The sequence below is a fragment of the Colobus angolensis genome, unplaced genomic scaffold, assembly GCF_000951035.1.
Source record: "Colobus angolensis palliatus isolate OR3802 unplaced genomic scaffold, Cang.pa_1.0 Scaffold153, whole genome shotgun sequence".
In the NCBI taxonomy this organism is placed as follows: Eukaryota; Metazoa; Chordata; class Mammalia; order Primates; family Cercopithecidae; genus Colobus; species Colobus angolensis.
The window spans coordinates 8,848,642-8,870,010 of record NW_012114633.1 but is presented as its reverse complement, the minus strand read 5'-3'; the positions used below and the strand labels follow the sequence as shown (position 1 = coordinate 8,870,010).

General features: G+C 34.6%; 1 protein-coding gene and 1 pseudogene across 2 annotated transcripts in view; both read left to right on the top strand.

Annotated features, from left to right (window-relative positions):
• Nucleotides 1-21,369, top strand: part of ZNF804A (zinc finger protein 804A) — a 355,429-nt gene that overhangs the window by 106,150 nt on the left and 227,910 nt on the right. The gene's annotated exons all lie outside the window — the stretch shown is intronic.
• LOC105507810 lies at nucleotides 15-941 on the top strand (annotated as a pseudogene). Its single transcript, XR_001001160.1, has one exon. The product of XR_001001160.1 is annotated as a 60S ribosomal protein L6 pseudogene (transcript).

Below are 21,369 nucleotides of genomic sequence, written 5' to 3'. Positions count from 1 at the left end.
ATACTGTTGCTCTTTCCCATCTTGCAAGATGGCGGGTGAAAAAGTTGAGAAGCCAGATACTAAAGAGAAGAAACCCGAAACCAAGAAGGCTCATGCTGGTGGCAAGGTGAAAAAGGGTAACCTCAAGGCTAAGAAGCCCAAGAAGGGGAAGCCCCATTGCAGCCGCAACCCTGTCCTTGTCAGAGGAATTGGCAGGTATTCTCGATCTGCCATGTATTCCAGAAAGGCCATGTACAAGAGGAAGTACTCAGCCGCTAAATCCAAGGTTGAAAAGAAAAAGGAGAAGGTTCTTGCAACTCTTACAAAACCAGTTGGTGGTGACAAGAACGGCGGTACCCGGGTGGTTAAACTTCGCAAAATGCCTAGATATTATCCTACTGAAGATGTGCCTCGAAAGCTGTTGAGCCACGGCAAAAAACCCTTCAGTCAGCACGTGAGAAAACTGCGAGCCAGCATTACCCCCGGGACCATTCTGATCATCCTTACTGGACGCCACAGGGGCAAGAGGGTGGTTTTCTTGAAGCAGCTGGCTAGTGGCTTGTTACTTGTGACTGGACCTCTGGTCCTCAATCGAGTTCCTCTACGAAGAACACACCAGAAATTTGTCATTGCCACCTCAACCAAAATCGATATCAGCAATGTCAAAATCCCAAAACATCTTACTGATGCTTACTTCAAGAAGAAGAAGTTGCGGAAGCCCAGACACCAGGAAGGTGAGATCTTCGACACAGAGAAAGAGAAATACGAGATTACAGAGCAGCGCAAGATTGATCAAAAAGCTGTGGACTCACAAATTCTACCAAAAATCAAAGCTGTTCCTCAGCTCCAGGGCTACCTGCGATCTGTTTTTGCCCTGACGAATGGAATTTATCCTCACAAATTGGTGTTCTAAATGTCTTAAGAACCTCATTAAATAGCTAACTACAAAAAAAAAAAAAGAATATAGATACTGTTATTGTTATCAACTTTGTATAGATGAAAACACTGGAGTTGGAGAGAAGGTAGGAAATGCCTAGAGCTATGCAGTTAGAAAGTAGTGGAGGTGGAAATCTCACTCAAACAATATGCCACTAGAGCCCTGTTAAAAACTATGTTAGAAACTATGCTACCCTGCCCCTAAGAGCAGTGCAAGGGAGAAGAGACATGTGGATTATGTGCTTATTTATACTACTAATGTTTTTAAGCCATGTTGCCTCAATATATTTCCAGACTGCATAATTCTTAGAGAATATGGCAAGGTATTTGATGTAATATTATAAGAATAACAGTAATATTCTAAAGTCATATTTGTAAACTTGTAAATCTGGGCCATTTATTTCTTCTAAAAGTGTTTTCAAGCATTTTTGTTAGATCTCCAACAGACTTAATGAATACAAAAGTGTTTTTGGTGAATTCATTAATGACTGAATGAATAAATTTAACTAAATAGATTGATGGGACATCCTTCTATCAGTCCTATAATTCCCCATACTGTCTACTGAAAGATATTTTTGTGTAAAAACTGGTTTTCAGGACACATGCGGTTTACATAAGGCCTCTGTATTACAAGAATCTAGGCAGCCTATAGTCACAACTAAATACTAAGAATTGTATGAAGTCCATTTCAAAGTGATGAAAGTTAAAAAGAAATAATTGAGAGTAGAATAATAAACACCATATATTTGATATAGGCTTAAATAATAAAAGAATGACTTACGAACTGACATTAGGGCAGCTGTAAGTTTCATCCTGTAAATTCATTGGAAGGCAACCTTGAATGACAGAAACAAACTAAAGACAGCAATTTCTGGAAAAGAAAATCAACAAAAATACCAAACTGATAGAAACTGCCATCGTAAATATATTGTATATATGAGGAAGAGGGCAGTTCTCACTTGATAGAGGACATTGTTATCTAAGTCAAAACTTCATTAGCAAAGAACTTGTAAAATTTGTAAACAGTAAGTGAATTATGTGTGTATTATTTGGAAATGACCCTCTTTAATTGTTAAGATGAAAGGGTGAAGAAGAAAGAGGAATTTTATTATATGTATTCATTGTATAGTGATTAAATCAGAGTAATGAGGATATCCATCACCTCAGATATTTATTATTTCTTTGTAGGGAGAACATTCAGAATCCTCTTTTCTAACTATTGGGAAAAATAAAATACATTGTTGTAAACTATATTTACCTTAACATAGCAAAGGATACCACATCACATTGACCCCCATAAATATGTAAAATTATTTTGTATCAACTTAAATTAAATAAATTGTACTTAGAAAAAGAAATGGTCTTTGTTTTAGTGTTTACCTTGTTTTAATTGCATGTATTTTAATGTAAAATTGTGATTAAACCCTTCTAAAATCACTAGTTTTATAGTAAGTAGACTACCAAGAGCCATAAAAACAATGTTACAGCAGAATACAGCCAAAGACTTGAAGTGTTTCTAGGTATAATTTTGGGAAATAACTAGAAAGATATTGTATATAATACAATAGAGAAAGGGAATTTTTGACCATTCTGTTAAAATAAATTTTCTGTTTCTTTCAGTAATAAAATGTTTCCAAAATAATTTGAATATATGCCTTCTTTTCTTAAAAGTGTGTTTTAGTCATTTTGTAATGTTGCCTGAAATCATGAGTAAGAGGGCAAATTAACATCTAGTTTGATTCAAATAAGGTTAGCTGTTTTGCCTGCCACTGCTTACAGTCATTTTATTATGCCTTAGGAACATTTTATCTAAAGGGAGAAAAAAAAGATTTAGTGCCACTAGATGTCTAGAATAATCAAATGGCCATTAACAGCTTGATTTTCTTAAAAATCAGGTTCTTTTTTTTTCTCCAAGTTGATATCATAAAAATAGGAAGGCAAATTAAATGCTATGAGTTCGTAGTACAGTCTCTCTGGGAAAATGCTATCACTGTAGAATTGCTGACCACTAACAAATGACTGCAATCAGAGTTACCTGAGTGTTGTTCGGAGGCCACTCTACCTCACTCAAGTTATAGGATCCCAGAATTTGTGTTTCTTGCATTAATGTTAAGACTCTCTGAGTGCAAAAGGGGAGCTACTTAATGATTATTCATTTGATAAAGCACTTTGGTGTCAAAAAGAGTTCTTTAGAGTTTCGATTCTTGTAAATCTGAAGTAATTATAGGTCTTTGGGGGAAATTTGTATTTTTATTTTAAAATAAGAGCTACAAGGAAAATCACTCTTTGTAACCCAGTTGTAGAATAAAAATAAAAATAAAAATAAACTATACTTGTTTTCTTTTTGAAGAACCTTGTTTTCACTGCTATATCTAAGAATTAAAAGTCTATGTGTACTAATATATGTTAATTGTATCAATAATTGCACAGTCACAATTCTTTATCTATGATAATTTCCTTCAATAATCTGTCAAATTTTGATGTTATGAGACAGCTGGAATGCAAGTGTTTAAAAGCTGTTACATGCTATAGAGATATGAATTTACATGCAAGAAACTGAAATATTTATGGTAGAAGTTATGTGCATTTCATATTTTAGCTCTTCAGGCAGTCATCCCTTGGCATATGACTCCTCAAACTTAATTCATCAGTTTCTGATTTTGAATTTGAATAATCCCTTTTGTTTTTCCAGTTCTGCCACTTTAAATTTCTAATCCCGACTCCTGATTTCTTCTCTATTCCTAACTCCATTCTTTACTTCTGTATTTATGAAATCATCCTGATAAAGAGTTCAATAATCAAAATTTTAACTACCACCTTGAAACTTTGATTTCAGAACTGATCTGGTTCATAATAAAGATATTATCCTGATTAACAATAAATTTAATGTCACTTTGCTCAGTCACGTACATATGTCGAAAAATATCCAATAGCATACTGAATGGAGAAATTCAGGGAAGCAAGAATTTACAGTTAATATTTGAGTTACAATTATGTGGAATATTTTATGGACTCATGTTTACATATGTTAATTTGCCTCTGTATGTTATATGTATATGTTATGTATATCTATGCAGAGATATACTTAAAATAACTTTATTAAGTGATGGCAGTTTTGCTCCTTCTCATTTTATCAGCCAATTTTATAAGCATATTTATACCTAACAACTCAGTAAATACTGTTTGAATCTCTGGGTTTTTTTTTTGTCTATGCATATGTCATATTATGCATATCAGAATTTTCTGTCTGGCTTATTTTGTTTTTTGCAGTAACTCCTATTTGATTATAAGCAATTTAATTGCAGTATACCCATTACAGCTTCTACAACACAAAGGCTTCTTTTTCTTACATTTCGTGAAGTGTTTACCACCCAAATAATTTTAATGGAAAAAAACTGTAGTATTTACTATTAAAAGTCTGAGTGTTATATACATATTTTCTCAGAATCATAATCACTGTTTGTAAAAAGTAGTTTTATTACTGGCTTATTTGCTGTGTAGAACCAACCTAGTATAAATGGAATCTGTTAGAGTTTGATTTAAAATAAATATACCACAAACAAAATATAGCTAAACTCTGTTCCATAAAGCATGCATAGTGAACATATATACTCTAGTTATAGTTCATGCATAGTGAACATATATACTCTAGTTATAGTTAACAATCATTGAAATGAAAATATCAATGCAGGAAACGTTTGTTTGCAAAAGAAGAGCTGTATATTTTGAACAAATGGTGCAGTATAGAGACAAAAGGCACATTTAACTTATTTAAAAAAGTGAAATTTAAAATCGTGTATATATAAAATCCAGAAAAATATGTTTTGAAGATAAATCTGTTGAGCCTAATTAAAACAAAAAGACCAATATGATAAATCTCAGAGGACTATACTTTTTTCAAAATTACAAAACTTTTAGGAAAAACTACTTTGTTTTATTTCAAAGATGTGAAAAGTCCTTTAAGGACCTTAAAGAGAGTTGTAGGGGCACCATCAGCCACAATAGCCACAATGTTAATATATTGATATAAAATTATACCTGAGAAGTGAACCTATAGTAATGATTGGTATTTAGAGAAGAGAGAGAACACTTTCAGAGTGAGTTTCAGGAAATCTTTTTAGTTTTGAGACCGAGTTTCGCTCCTGTTGTCCAGGCTGGAGAGCAGTGGTGCGATCTTGACTCACTGCAACCTCCGCCTTCCGGGTTCAAGCAATTCAACTGCCTCAGCCTTTCTGAGTAGCTGAGATTATAAGCATGCGCCAACATGCCCGGCTAATTTTGTATTTTTAGTAGAGATGGGATTTCTTCGTGTTGGTCAGGCTGATCTCGAACTCCCGACCTCAGATGATCCACCTGTCTCGGACTCCCAAAGTCCTGGAATTACTTCTTAAAAGAGGTTGAAAAGAATATAGGAAGAATTTCCAACAGAGAAACAAGAAGGACATTGAAAGGGTGGATCCCTATGGAGTGTGTTGAAAAGATGCTCAAAGTTAATAGTTTAGGTTAAATTCTTGTGGAAGATTAGTGAAAAAATAAATTAGTCAGAGTCCTAAGTTTTTGAAATCCCTTGAATTAAAGAGTTAAGAGATTTGAACTTTGGTTAATGGAATTTTTTGAAGACAGAATGGAAAGCCCAAAGCTAGTATCTTAACCTGGGTTTCTAAGAACACAGAGCCTGAGGGTAAGCTTATATGCTTTTATTTTCTTAGGGAATGAATCTCAAAGCACAAAAGTGAGGGACAATGCATTGAATCTGGGAAGGAGAAAAAGCCTGAATGACGCTGGTCACTCTTAACATCAACTGACTGCTCAAACCTTGAGAGGATGCCCTAAGAATCCATGTAGACCCTGTCTGGACTGTTTCTCATGGAAAGAAAGAAAAAAGTAACAATACTTCCCAAATTACAATTGGTTAAACAATTTGAGAACAATTCTCAAATCACGTTGATTAAACATTCACCCCATAAATTGTTAATACTCCTGCTCTTTCAGGTTATAAATTGGGCAAGAAATGAGGCAATGTTAGATAGCACCTGTTTGAGGTTAATAAGAGCCTAAGCAGAGATGAGACTGGAAGAAGTGATGCCTGGATGATAGGAAGTATGTAGGAGATTTCTGAAAGTTGTGATATTTTAGGAAAACTGATTTTCATCGCAGAAAAGGATATTGAAGACAGTAAGCCTGGTTAGAAAATTTTTAAAATAGTCCAGGTGAACATAATGAAGAACTTTATTGGCATAGTGGTATTTGGAATAGGAAGAAAAGAGTGACTATGAAAAGGTACAGACAAAATAAATTTTCAGATCATAGCAGGTGACTGGATATGGGAATATAAAAATAAATATGATATTACATATGTAAGCCTTGATTTCAATAGTAACAATTTTCTAATCATGTATATGAAGAGCGTAGCTAAAAAGATAACCCAGAATATATTCTCATTTTCATATTTAATAAATGTTTTCTGCTTTCTTCTTCAGAGTACAACTACTACAATTATAACCTCAGTCATTTTTGTAGTAACCCAAGAGGTTAGGAGATGACTGTTCTCTGAAGGCATGGTACCTATTTTTTTCTTTCCCTGAAGTGTAGGTTTGTGCTACATGATTAATAGTTGATTTCAGATAGTTTATATAGACTATATTTTAAGAAAAACAACTTCCTTTCACACACACATACACACACATAACAACACACATATAAACACAACGAATATGCATCTTGGCAGATGACTATTTCATGTGATAGGGTGTAGAAAATGTGGTTTGGGGCTTAAAACACAAAAAATTCATGGCTTTCATTCATGAAAGTTATTGAACAACAGATGGACACCTGACATTACCTCTACCTCTGCTACCATGGCACCTTTTCTTATGAGCCATGGATCAATGAGAGGAGTAGCTGAGGAAAGAAACTGACTGCTATTCACTTGCTAATTAAAACCCTTTGCTGTTGAAGTCACCTTTTGGTGACTATTCACATGAAGCACAAACACCTTCTTGTTCTGTCCTCCCCACCCCCATTCAGAGAGCTCTGCCATCATAACTCTTCACCAGACATCTTTATCACCATTTTTTCAACCATGTTCCTTCCAAGTCCCTGACCATTCAGTCAAACCAGTGGATACAGCCCATGAGTTGGTATATTATCACACATCTGGCCACTTCTTCCAAGCAAAGTGAACAATCGCTGTTGTTCGGTGCTGCTGTCTCAGAAAGAGGCTGTAGTCCTGCAGCTGTCCACTTTAAGGAGGTGCCTACATGGTACATGTTGAACAGGATCATTCGTAAATCAGATCCGAGTCCTCTTACTCTGTTTACTGGGAACTCCTCATGAGGTCATAGGCAGAGAAGGCAGTATAGCAAAAGTGCAGGCTACGGACATTGAGGCCATTTCTACATGTAACTTACTTGTTAGTTCAGGGCGCGATCACGTATATACCATTTTCATTTGATGACAGAGTGCTGCTTATAACTTTCAAATTTATAGTTTGGTGGGTCAGATAACTGAGGCTCTGACTTTAATAACATGAAGGTGACTGCAAGTTATGTAGTCTGACATTTCAGTGAGAGATATGGAGTCTTCAGATGATCATCCCCTATCTTTTGAAACACCTGACCATCAGGACAGCTGTGGTTTAGGACTATATATTAGACCATACAGCTGTAATAGGTAACATTTTTTTTAGAATGGAGGCTTTCTTCTTTTATTTAAAACCACTCACCTAGCCACTTTTAATATGTGTACATGGGTAATTTTGGGGGTAGTGTGTGTGTAAAGAGTTATAATTTTATTTCATTTTTACCTTATTCTATAAATGCAACTTTTATTTTAGATTCAGGGATAATGCCAGATTTGTTATATGAATATATTTTGTGATGCTGAAGTTTGAGATACAAATGATCCTGTCACCCAGAGAGTAAGCATAGTACCCAGTAGATAGATTTTCAAAGCTTGCCCCCTTCTCCCTTTAGTAATCCTCAGTGTATATTATTGCCATCTTTATGTCCATGTTTACCCAATGTTTAGCTCCCACTTATAAGTGAGTACATGTAGTATTTGGTTTTATGTGCCTGTGTTAATTTGCTTAGGATAGTGGCCTCCAGCTACATCCATGTTGCTGCAAAGAACATGATTTCATTCTTTTTTATGGCTACATAGTATTCCATGGTGTATATGTATGATATTTTCTTTATCCAATCCTCTATGGATGAGCACCTAGGTTGATTTCATATCTTTGTTATTGTGAACAGTGTTGCATTGAACATATGTGTGCATGGGTCTTTTTGGTAGAATGATTTATTTTCTTCTGGATATATACCCAGTAATGAGATTTCTGTGTGGAATGGTGGTTCGAAGTTCTTTGAGAAATCTCCAAACTGCTTACCACAGTGGCTGAACTAATTTACATTCCTACCTACAGTGTATAAGCATTCCCTTTTCTCCATGGCCTCATCAGCATTTATTATTTTTGACTTTTTAATGATAATCATTCTGACTGGTGTGTGATGGTATCTCATTGTAGCTTTGATGTGCATTTCTCTAATAATTAGTGATTTTGATCATTTTTTCCTGTGTTTACTGGCTGCTTATATGTCTTCTTTTGAGATGTGTCTGTTTATGTTTTGTACATACTTTTCAATGTTTTTTTTTTAATGCTTGTTGATTTGTTTAAGTTCCTTATAGGTCCTTTGTCAGATGCATAGTTTGCAAATATTTTTCCCATTCTATAGGTTGTCTGTTTACTTTCATGATAGTTTCTTTGCTGTGCATAAGCTTTTTCATTAGGTCCCACTTGTCAATTTTTGTTTGTGTTTCCATTGCTTTTGAGGACAAAAAAAGAGCCTGAATAGCCAAAGCAATTCTATATAAAAAGAACAAAGCCAGAGGTATTACATTACCTAACCTCAAACTATACTATAAGGTTATCCTAACCGAAACAGCATGGTACTGATAGAAAAACAGACACCTAGATCTATGGAACAGAATAGAGACCCCAGAAATAAAGCTACACATTTACAGCCTTCTGATCTTCAACAGAGTCAACAAAAATAAGCAATGAGGAAAGGACTTCCTATTCAATAAATGGTACTGGGATAACTGGCTAACCATATGCAGAAGATACATATACAAATACAAATATTACTAAAATATTGTATTGCTATATACAAATATTAACTCAAGATGGGAAATTCTATATAATAACTTAATAACTAGTCTTACAATCTATGACAAGGAAATATATATCTCTATAAATATGCACTATGTAAAGTAATCTGTGTCCATTGAATAAAATGCCTCGTGAAACTTTAATATGTAACCACCTCAGGCTTTCTTCCTGCTTTAAACATCTCAAGGATCTCCCACTGAACTCAGAATGACATTCAAAATCCTTATTTTAAGTTTTTACATGCTTACTATTTCAATCTTCTTACTACTGTAGTCCCATCTCCCACTTCACATACCCTCTAAACTCCAGTGAGCCTCCACATGGCTGCTCTCTTCTTGTCATTCAGCTCTCTCCAGTCACATGTCACCTCCCCAGATGAAACCTTCCTGGCTACCAAATCCAATCCCCTCTGCAGTTTCTATTACTTCAGCGATTCTACTTCCTTGAAGAATACATCACCATGTGAAATGACCTCATTAGTATTTTTACTGCCATGTGCAAGGACTTAAAGAGGGTTTGTACTGCCCTTTGGGGTATACAACAATCTTTCACTTGGTCTGGAATTTGAATTCAGAGTGTCGGTGCCTGCTTTTACTCTCTGAAACTAAAGAATTTTATCTCAAGAAACAAGTTGCCTTAGGATCTTCTTTTACTCTCACAAATGAAACCAAGTCATGTAGATATGAATCAGCTATGAAGTAATATTGAAAATATACTTGGATTGCACTTATTTATTTAATATAGAAAATTAAATGAATATCTATCTATCTATCTATCTATCTATCTATCTATCTATCTATCATCTATCTATCTATCTAATACATGTGGTTTCTCTGAATTTTTTTCCTGTTTCCAATATTATTCTGAGGACAATCCCATAAGTTAAGGAAGCTTAAGAAGGCTAGTATTTCCTGAGTATAAGCAATACTTTTGTATATTTGAAATATTTAAAAGTGGTACAGTTTGCACATGAGTGTAGAGTTTATTGTAACTAAAGTATCAAAAAAACCTTGAGTCTTCTCTCAGAAACAATCTAAAAAGAATTATTTTAGTAGACGAGAAGTTACCAAAAAATCATCTCTAAAGGTGACTTCCAAAATAATGATTTTTGCATACACTTTTAAAAAAAAAAATTCTTGGCTCTAAACATAAACTTTCTAGTGTACTACTTTTCTTTCTTTAGACTTTTCATATATATATATATACACACACACACCATATTGTGTATTTTAATATCAGGAAAATATATTTTTGCTATAAGACACTGCATAAAACAACAAAAATCATATAAAAGCATAAAGTACAGGAATTCTTCTACATTTCTTTATATTAATATACCTAATTCAGTTATGTAACTATATAGTACTTATATTGCTTTGTGGGCTTCACACCAGGAGTTCAAATAGTTTTTATTACAGGAAATGGTATCTGCTTTTTTATTTGTTATTCTTTTTCTTAATAGAATGGAAGAATCTCCAAGTTATTACCTTCAAAGTGGTCTTGTACTTTTAATTTAATCTTCTATTCAGGTATAATTGACACACAGTAAACCGTACATGTGTACTTACAAAATTGTATACATTTTGAAATACGTGTACATGGATGAAACTGTAACTATAATAATGATAATAAACATATCCATCACCCTCAGAGATACCTTGTGCCCCTTTACAATAATGTTTTCCCTACTGTTGTGAGCCTTGAATTCCCAAGGAACCATTCATTTACTTTCTTTCACTGTTTAATTATTTGCCTCTTTTAGAATTATAAAGAATCTATACTTTATATATTTTTTTATTTTTTGTGCCTTTAAACCACATTCTGAAAGCAAATACCTTATAATTTTAATCTTCATAAATTTTACCCTTTCGTTCTTGCTTTTATTGTAGTGAGAGCACTTAACTTGATATGTAGCCTCTCAAAGTTTTAAGTGTATAATACAGCATTGTGAACTATAAGTGCAGTGTTGCATAACAGATCTCTAAAACTTACTCATCTTGTTAAACTGAAACTTTATACCCTTTAAAAAAGAACTCCTTATTTTTTCTCACCCCAGTCTCTAGCAGCCATCATTCTATTTTGTTTTTATGAATTTGACTGCCTTAGATTCCTCATATAACTGAAATCATGCAGTATTCATCCTTCTGTGATACGCCAATTTTACTTAGCATAATCTCCTCCAAGTTTAACATGTTGCATATGGTATGATTTCCTTCTTTGTTCAGGCTGAATAATATTTCATTCTATGTCTATGCCATGTTTTGTTCTTCCGTTTATCCCCTGATGGACATTTAGGTTGCTTTCATATCTTGGCTTTTGTCAATAATGTTGCAATGAAAATGAGAGTCCAGATTTTTTTTGAGATCATGATTTTAATATTTTGGATATATATCCAGAAGGAAGATTGTTAGATCGTATATTAGTTCCATTATTAATGTTTTGAGAGATATCCCTATTGTTTTTTATAGCAGATACTTCATTTTACATTCCCACCAGCAGTGTACAAGTGTTCCAATTTCTCCACATTATCACCAGCATTTTAATCTTTTGTTTACTTTTTTATAGCAGCCATTCGAACAGGAGTGTAGTGATATTTTGTTGTGGTTTTGATTAGCTTTTATTTGAGGATTAGTGATGTTGAGCATCTTTTCATCTAACTGTTGACCATTTATATGTTACTTTGGAGAATTGTTTTGTCACATTCTTTGTCCATATTTTAACTGGGATATTTGCTTTCTTGTTATCAAGTTGTAGAAGTTACCTGCGTATTTTAGATATTAATCCCTTTTCAGATATATGTTTTGCAAATATTTTCTCCCATTCTGTATGTTGCCTCTGCACTCTGTTGGTTGTTTCCTTTGCTGTGCAGAAGCTTTTAAGTTGGATAGAGTGCTACTTGTCTGCTTTTGCTTTTGTTGCTTGCACTTTTATGCATATTTAAAAAAATTACTTAAGCTAATGCCATGAATCTCTCCTTCTGTGTTTTCTTTTCTGAGTTTTAATTAACCTTTAATCCATTTTATTTTGTGTATGGTGTAAGGTAAGCATCCAATTTTATTGTTTTTCATGTGAATCTTCAGTTTTCTTAACACCGTTTATTGAAGAGACTGTCCTTTCTCCTTTTTGTATTATTGGCACCCTTGTCAAAGATCAGTTGACTATATATATATATAGTCAAACCCATATATATATATATGGGTTTATTTCTGTGCTTTCTATTCTGTTCCATTATTATGTCTGTCTATTTTAATTCCATTACTATCTATACGGTTTTGATTACTATAGCATTGTAGTGTATTTTGAAATTAGGAATTGTAATGCATCCAGTTTTGTTCTTCTTAAGATTGATTTGACTTTTGTGAATCCTTATGAATATAAGTATAATTATAGTCTGTTTGTGTAAGAAATGCATTAGCATTTTAATAGGGATTTCATTGAATCTGTAAGTCTTCTTGAGTAATAAGGACACGTTCCCAATATTAAGTCTTCCCGTCCACAAACATGGGATGTCTTTTTGTTTTTTAGTGATTTCTTTAATTTCTTTCATCAGAGTTATGTAGTTTTCAGCGTACAAGTCTTTCACCTACTTGATTAAGTTTATTTCTATGAAGTTAATTCTTTTTGATGGTATCAAGTGATCTTCCTGCCTCAGCCTCACAAAACAGTCTACTTAATTTTTGATAGGGAGTTTTACCAGACATAGTATATTCTTGGGTTGCAATTTTTTATTTCATCCTTTTGAATACACAATCCCATTCTTTACTAGTCTGCAAGGTATTGCTAATAAACCCATTGATAGTCTTATAGAAGCTCCTTCGTACATGATGAGTTTCTCTTGATGCTTTCAAAATTATCTCTTTATCTTTAATATTGACACGTTGGCTGTAATGAGTCTTGGTGTAAATTATACTTTTGGTTGATTCTGTCTGCAAACCTCTGAGCTTCACAAATCTCAATGTCTATTTCCCTCTCTGTATTTGAGAAGTTTTTGGCCATTATTTCTTTAAATACACTTTTGATTCCTTTCTTTTGTTCTTCCAGAATTTTCATAATGCATATATTAGTTGGTTTGATAGTGCCCATAATTGTCTTAAACTTTGTTCACTCCTATTCATTCTTTTATTCTTTTTGTTTCTTTTATAATTTCAAATGACCTTCAAGCTTTCTGGTCTTTCTTCTGATGAAGTCTGCTGTTGGACTACATTAGGAAATGTTTCAGTTTAATTATACTCAAAAGCTCCAGAGTTACTGTTTGCTTCTTTGCATAGCTTCTGCTCTTTGTTGATATCCTTGATTTGTTCCTGTATCATTTTTTTCTTATCTTATACAGTTGTCCATCTTTGTGTTTTGTAACTCACTGAGCTTCTTTAAAACAATTATTTTGAGCGTTTGCAAGGCAATTTATAGATTTCCATTTCTAAGTTAGGTAACTGGAGATTTATTTATTTATTTATTTTTTAATTGAATCATGTTTCCCCAATTGTTTATATTCCTTGTGGCTTTCCATTAGTGTCAGTATATTTGAAGAAACAGCCACTTCTCCCAGTCTTTACAGACTGGCTTCAATAGTAAAAGACCTTAACCAATCAGCCCAGTTAGAGAGTCTAGATTACTCCTCAATGATTGTGACAAAGATGGTTATTTTTTTTCATGATCCAGTTCTGTATGTTGCTCTGGGAGTCATTTCTGGGCAAGCCAGTTCTCCATATTCTCCATTGACTTTATATATGCACCTAGTTCCCTCTGTTATGTTATATTTGCCAATATAGCTAAAACGAAGTTTGTTTTCTACAACTAAAGCTTCAAAAAAGTATCCAAACCATGGTTGAAGTTCCACCATTATGTGGGAACTTACATGAACCATCTAGAAAAAAGCCTGTCTTCCGTGAGTGATAGTAGGTTGTATATGGCACTCTAATGACATTTGTCTACATAGTTGTACTTGTATTTCATATTTTCCTTTCCAGATCATAAAGTCTTGAAACAATAACTATGTGCCATATACAAACGTGTACACAACTATATCTAATTTTTGGTTTTGGAGAATATTTTAAGCCAAAATAAAAGTATAGGCTATATCACAAGATTATCATTAAATAATCTGGACAGTGAAAATATTAACAATGCATTTGTGTCTAAGATATTTCATTAGTAACTATATGATAGCTAAGAATCAACTATTAAATGCTGCCTTTTGTATTAAAATGCATATTGAGTACAAGGTAAAGAAAAATTGTCCTTAATGCAAAAGAGGAAATGATATGTCATATCAGATGAAATTAAATTCATATTTGGGTTATTGCAAATTCAAAATAATTTATATGGGAAATTAAGTAAGGTCATTTTGAGACCTTTTTAAGCAACATGCAGATGTTTATTAAAAAATAGGCTATGCAATAAGATTTTGTTTAAAAACACTGGTACAGAGAATAAATGGATTAAATATTTAACAGTTATAATAAATTATTCCACTGTACTTTAATGTTTTAACTTTAAATGCCTCTTATTAACTAGAATAACTTGTATATTATAGGGTGATTAATTGTTAAATCATGTTGGAAAGTGGTTTATCTGCTCCAAATGGTTGGCTAATTTGAATTAAAATATAAAAGTCATTCAGTAACATTCAGGTGCCTTCCTCTTACTTTGCTTTCTGTTCTTCTTACTCCCTCTGAGAATCCCAAATCAGCAGAAACAAATTACATGCACATGCACACACTATTCCTGGCTGCCAACATTTAAATGTCTCTATTTTATTTTAATGTTGGTAAATTATTAAATATGCATTACTATTCATATGTCTAGAGCTACATTTCTAAATTTTAGAATTGTTATGTTGTTTCATTTTTATGTTAAAATATATTTATGTTTGTTCAGTGAAAAGCTGGCATTGCATATTTTCAAGGATGACTTCTGCAGCTTGTGAATTATTCCAAGTGACTGATAGTATACAGTCAATACATGAAATTATCTAAAAATGCTAACAAAGCATTCACAGAACAGTGAATGTGAAGAGTGGGTTGGTTGCTGTAGTGTTGCGAATGAGCACTAAAATAAATAATAAGGTCCACGCAATTTTTCTAGTAAGATAACCCAGGTAAATATTTCTTAATATGAAGGACAACCCGAGATTGAATAAATTTTATAAATGACAGAGAGAAAGGAAATCTGGCATTACTGCTTTCCTTTATAGCTTCTTCATACTCAAAAAAAGTAAATGTTGAAGGATGAGTCTTCAAAAAGGTCAGAGTTAGTAAATGTTTCTCTCTGGCTTTAGCCTTCTTCTATATAAGGCTGGTAGCCAGACTAAGAACTCAAATACCCAGTGTCCCATGAGAGTAGACTGAGGAAAATCTTGGACACTTTTTCACAAAATTGCAAAAGGTTACTGAGTATAAATTTTTGTAGTCCTCAGGATTCAAGATTCAAAATAGCCTGAGGACTAACTGTTCTGGACTTACAGAATGAGAGTAACTTGGACAAGACCTATTATTGGGTAATGAGGACTAGGTGACACAGACACAAGTTGTTGAGTACTCATGATGCTTAGTTAAAGTGCAGCTAAAGTGTTCACTTCTGAAAATATGCCCACATTTGGGACTGAGTTGTATAGTTCTTTACACTTACTCTAAAAAGAATAAAAGATATGAGTGCAACTTTTTTTTTTTTAAGAGACATGGTCTTACTCTGTCACCCAGGCTGGAGTACAGCAGTATGATCATAGCTCTCACTGTTACCTTGAATTCTGGACTCAAGTGATTCTCTCACCTCAGCCTCCCACATACAGCTAGGACTGCAGGCATGTGCCACCATGCTCAGCTGAGTTTTTAACTTTTATTTTTTAATTCTTGTAGAGATGAGGTCCAACTATGTTGCCTAGTCTTATCTTGAATTCCAGAGCTTAAGCCATCAACTTGCCCCAACCTCCCAAAGTTCTGGTATTATAGGCTTGAGCTACTGTACCCAGCCATATCCCAGTACTTTTTAAAAGACAATTATTCTACTGTGTTCTTAAATATTTCTAGAACTTTATCAATTTTTATGAGTATTTTGGTAAATTAATTTCTAAAAGAAACAGTATAAATTGTATGGGGACTGATAAATAATTAGAATATTTTTACATAGTTAGTGTTTCACTAAATCTGCTTTGCTTCACACAGGTTTTGGCATGTAATAGACATTCAAATAATACAGTTTTAATGAATGAATAAGTTCAAGCAGATGCTCTAACATTGTTTCACGCCAACAGGTCTAGTGCATATAAGAGCAACATTTGGGAGAATGAGCCCAACCAAAATCCATTATTCCTATCAGTTTTGTAACTTATAAATAGTGAGTTGTGTTTAATTTAAATTACTTAGAAGAAATATCAGAAGGCATTGTATAGGTTTTAATTTTAGTGAACAGAAATAGAACAATCAGAAAACCAAAGAAGCGTTATGACTCCAGAATCATAAACTTTGAAGAATATAATTATAATTATATACTTTGCCATGTTCATGATTATTAATATCTGGTAATACTTTCTTCCTGTACTTTCCTAAGCCAGTACTTTTACATTTTTGTAATGGTATTGCAAATATTATCTTATATTGTGTTTTATCTAACTAATATTTTGATATAATTATTTTATATTTTCTTTTAGTAGTGTAATAATATCTGAATAATCAATACAATTTTTACACAATTCTTCATGATTTACAGATTATTAAATCAGTAAAAATTACAATTGGCAAAAAGGCACATAACATAAAAATTCTGCAATATAATAAGTGTTACAGTAATTTATCTTTAAGTAACTCCTGGTGGCAGTAAAGTGCTCATGCTTTCTAGGCTTGTGGGAACTAAAACAAAAGACAGAGTGAATTAAATATCTCAATTGCATGTAAGGATATCATATAATTTAAACACATAAATTATTGAATGTTTACATGGTGTGAATATTAGCATCATTAACTTTTAGTTATTTGAATTTTAATACTACCCTAGATAAATATTATATGAGCCAAATACTAGACAAGACAAATTCTAGCAGCAGGTTTAAGAAGAGCTGTAGTTGGTCTGTGTGTGTGTATATGTGTATACACGCAGCTGAGTTCATGAACATGAATGTAGAAATATTCGGGATTATAACTAGAGTGAATGGAGAGAAGAAAATCATTTTTTGTTTGTATTAAATATTGGATTTTTTTTGTACTTCGTGTTAATAAACTTTATACTCCTCCAACTGTCATCTTTTGACCACAGTATAGGACACCCTGGAAGAGCCTCGGTGGAAACCCTGTCAGAACTCCTCTCTAAATCGTAATATAATAAACACCAAGCACTGCAGGCACCCCATCTTGGCAGGGTATCAGCTGTAAAGACAAATCAATTAGACATAAAGAAATAATTCGAAATATGATTTACTGAAATTTGTTGAAAAATGGCAGATGGAAATAATATTTATAAATGACTATGCTTCTTAAAATGAGTTTTTGTATGTCTCTCTCTCAAGATCCTTCTCGTGCAGTAACTGCCCTGAAATCTTTTCATTTATTTTTAAGTTTTCCCTTCTAATTATTTCCCCAAATTTATTTCAGTTATGTGCTCTTACCTTTCTCCAGATTCTTTTTTTTTTTATCTATTTGCTGTTGTTTTGTTGTTTTCATTAGTAAATCTGTCCTGCTGTTCCAAAATAATTTTTCAACATCCTTTTAAGCATCTCAGTGCTTCCCCTTACTCAGTTTTCAAATTCTTCACAGTAAATATCCAGGTTTCAAATTGGCAAAACTAGAATTCTTTGTGTTGAATACAAGATAGGGGAGAAAAAAGATACTGTGAATTCACACAGGTAAGATTCTCTTTTGCTGCCATCCATTACAAGAACTGTGGAAAAGAGTTATTGTATTACATGTAAGTTGGCAAACAAGCCATGGTCACTTTTAGAGTATACTCATAATTAAATGTATTTTATTTTATTTTTATTGATACATCATATTTGTGCGTACGGAGTATATGTGATATTTCGTTACATGCATATAATGTGTAATGATCAAGTCAGTTTATTTAAGGTGTCCATCACTTCAAGTATTTATCATTTCTATTTGTTTCTAACATTTCAAGTCCTCTCTTGACTCTATTTTGAAATATACATGTGATAAACCCACAACTAATATCCTATCAAATGGGGAAAAGCTCAAAGCCTTTTCTCTAAGAACTGGAACAAGGCAAGCATGCCTATTTTCACCCTGTTATTCAACATAGCATTTGAAATTCTAGCCAGGACCATCAGGCAAGAAAAGAAAAAGGCACCTGTATTAGTCCATTTTCAAGCTGCTGATAAAGACATACCTGAGACTGAACAATTTACAAAAGAAAGAGGTTTATTAGACTTACACATGGCTGGGGAGGCCTCACAATCGTGGTGAAAGGCAAAAGGGAAGTCTCACATGGCAGCAGACAAGAGAAGAGGGTTTGTGCTGGGAAACTTCCGTTTGTAAACCCATCAGATCTCGTGAGACTCATTCACTGTCACAAGAACAGCACAAGGAAAATCCACCCCCATAGCTCAATCACTTCCTGCCGAGTCCCTCTCACAACACATGGAAATTCAAGATGAGATTTGGGTGGGCACATAGCCAAAATATCATTCCACCCCCAATCCTTCCAAATCTCATGTCCTCACATTTCAGAACCAATCATGCCTTCCCAAAAGTCCCCCAAAGCCAACTTGTTTCAGCATTAACTCAAAAGTCCATAGCCCAAAGCCTCATCTGAGACAAGGCAAGTCCCTTCTGCTTACAAGCCTGTGAAATAAAAAGCAAGTTAGTTACTTCCTAGATACAATGGGGGTACAGGCACTGGGTAAATATAGCCAATCCAAATAGGAGAAATTGGCCAAAACAAAGGTGCTACAGGTCCTATGCAAGTCCAAAATCTAGCAGGGCAGTCAAATCTTAAAGCTCTAAAGTGATCTCCTTGACTCCATGTCTCACATCCAGGTCACGCTGATGCCAGAAGTGGGTTTCCATGGTCTTGGGCAGTTCCACTGCTGTGACTTTGCAAGGTGCAGCCTCCCTCCTGGCTGCTTTGATGGACTGGCATTGAGTGTCTGCGTCTTTTCCAGGTGTACGGTGCAAGCTGTTGGTGGATCTACCATTCTGGGGTCTGGAGGACAGTGGCCCTCTTTTCACAGCTCGAGTAGGTGGTGCCCCAGTGGGGATTCTGCATGGGGGCTCTGACCCCACATTACCTTGCCCTTCCCCGACACTGCCTTAGTAGAGGTTCTCCATGAGGGCCGCATCCCTGCAGCAAACTTCTGCCTGGGCATTCAGGTATTTCCATACATCTTCTGAAAGCTAGACTGAGGTTCTCAAACCCTAATTCTTGACTTTTATGCCCTCACAGACTCAATACCACATGAAAGCTGCCAAGGCTTGGGGATTACACCCTGAAGCAACAGCCTGAGCTGTACCTTGGCCCCTTTTAGTCATGGCTGGGGCAGCTGGGATGCAGGGTACATCTCTAGACTGCACACAGCAGAGGGATCCTGGGCCCCATGCATGAAACCATTTTTTTTCCTCTTACACTTTGAGGCCTGTAATGGGAGGGGCTGCCGCAAAGGTCTCTGACATGCCCTGGAGACATTTTCCCATTGTCTTTGGGATTAACATTTAGTTCCTCATTCCTTATGCAAAATTCTGCAGCTGGCTGGAATTTCTTCCCAGAAAATGGAATTTTCTTTACTATCATGTTGTCAAGTTGCAAATTTTCCAAACTTTTATGTTCTCCTTCCCTTATAAAACTGAATGCCTTTAACAGCAAGCAAGTCACCTTTTGAATGCTTTGTTGCTTGGAAATGTCTTCCACCTGATTCCCTAAATCATCTCTCTCAAGTTTAAAGTTCCACAGATCTCTAGGGCAGGGGCAAAATACTGCCAGTCTCTTTGCTAAAACATATCAAGAGTCACCTTTGCTCCATTTCCCAACAAGTTCCTCATCTTTGTCTGAGACCACCTCATCCTGGATTTCATTGTTCATATAATTATCAGCAATTTGGTAAAAGCCATTCAACAAGTTATCTAAGGAGTTCCAAACTTTCCCATTTTCCTGTCTTCTTCTGAGCCTTCCAAAATGTTCCAATCTCTGCCTGTTACCCAGTTGCAAAATCACTTCCACATTTTTTGGTATCTTTTCAGCAGTGCCCGTCTCTTCTGATATCAATTTAAGATATTAGTTTGTTTTTACACTGCTGATAAAATTATGTCCGAGACTAGGCAGTTTAGAAAAGAAAGAGGTTTATTGGACTTACAGTTCCACGTGGCTGGGGAGGCCTTATAATCATGGCAGAAGATGAAATGCACACATCATACAGTGGCAGGCAAGAGAAGAAGTTTTGCGCAGGGAGACTCCCGTTTTTAAAATCATCAGATCTCATGAGTCTCATTGACTATCATGAGAACAGTGCAGGAAAAACTTGCTCCCATAATTCAATCACCTCTCACCAAGTCCCTCCCACAACACATGGGAATTCAAAATGAGATTTGGGAACAGACACAACCAAACCATATCAGCACCCAACTTGGAAAATAAGATATTATATTGTTCCTTTTTACTTATGATACCTTATTGTAGAAATACCTAAAGACTTCATAAAAACACTTTTAGATCTGATAAATAAATTCAAGAAAATTGCAAGATACAAAATCAACATACAAAACCCAGTAATTTTTCTACCCACCAATAATGAATTAGTAAGAAGAAAATCAAGAAGGCAATCTCACTTATAATAACTCCAAAAATGAATTGAATACCTAGGAAAGAATTTAACCAAGGAGATGAAAGACCTCTAGGAGTAAACTGTAGACTTCTGATGAAAAAAAGTAAAGAATACACAAACCAATGAAAAGATATCTTATAATAATGGATCAGAAGAAATAAAACCATTCAAATGACCCTACTACCCAAAGCAATATACAGATTCAGTACAATCTCTATCAAAATACAGATGTCATTTTTCACAGAGATGGAAAAAAAAGTTCTAAAATCTGTATGACATCAAAAAGAGCTCAGATTTTTTGGGGAGCAAGATGGCCGAATAGGAACAGCTGCAGTCTCCAACTCCCAGCGCGAAGGACACAGAAGGCCGGTGATTTCTGCGTTTTGAACTGAGGTACTGGGGTCATCTCACTAGTGAGTGCCGGACAAGCGGTGCGGGTCAGCTGTTGCGGCCCGACCAGCGAGAGCTGAACCAGGGCGAGGCATCGCCTCACCTGGGAAGCGCAAGGGGGAAGGGAATCCCT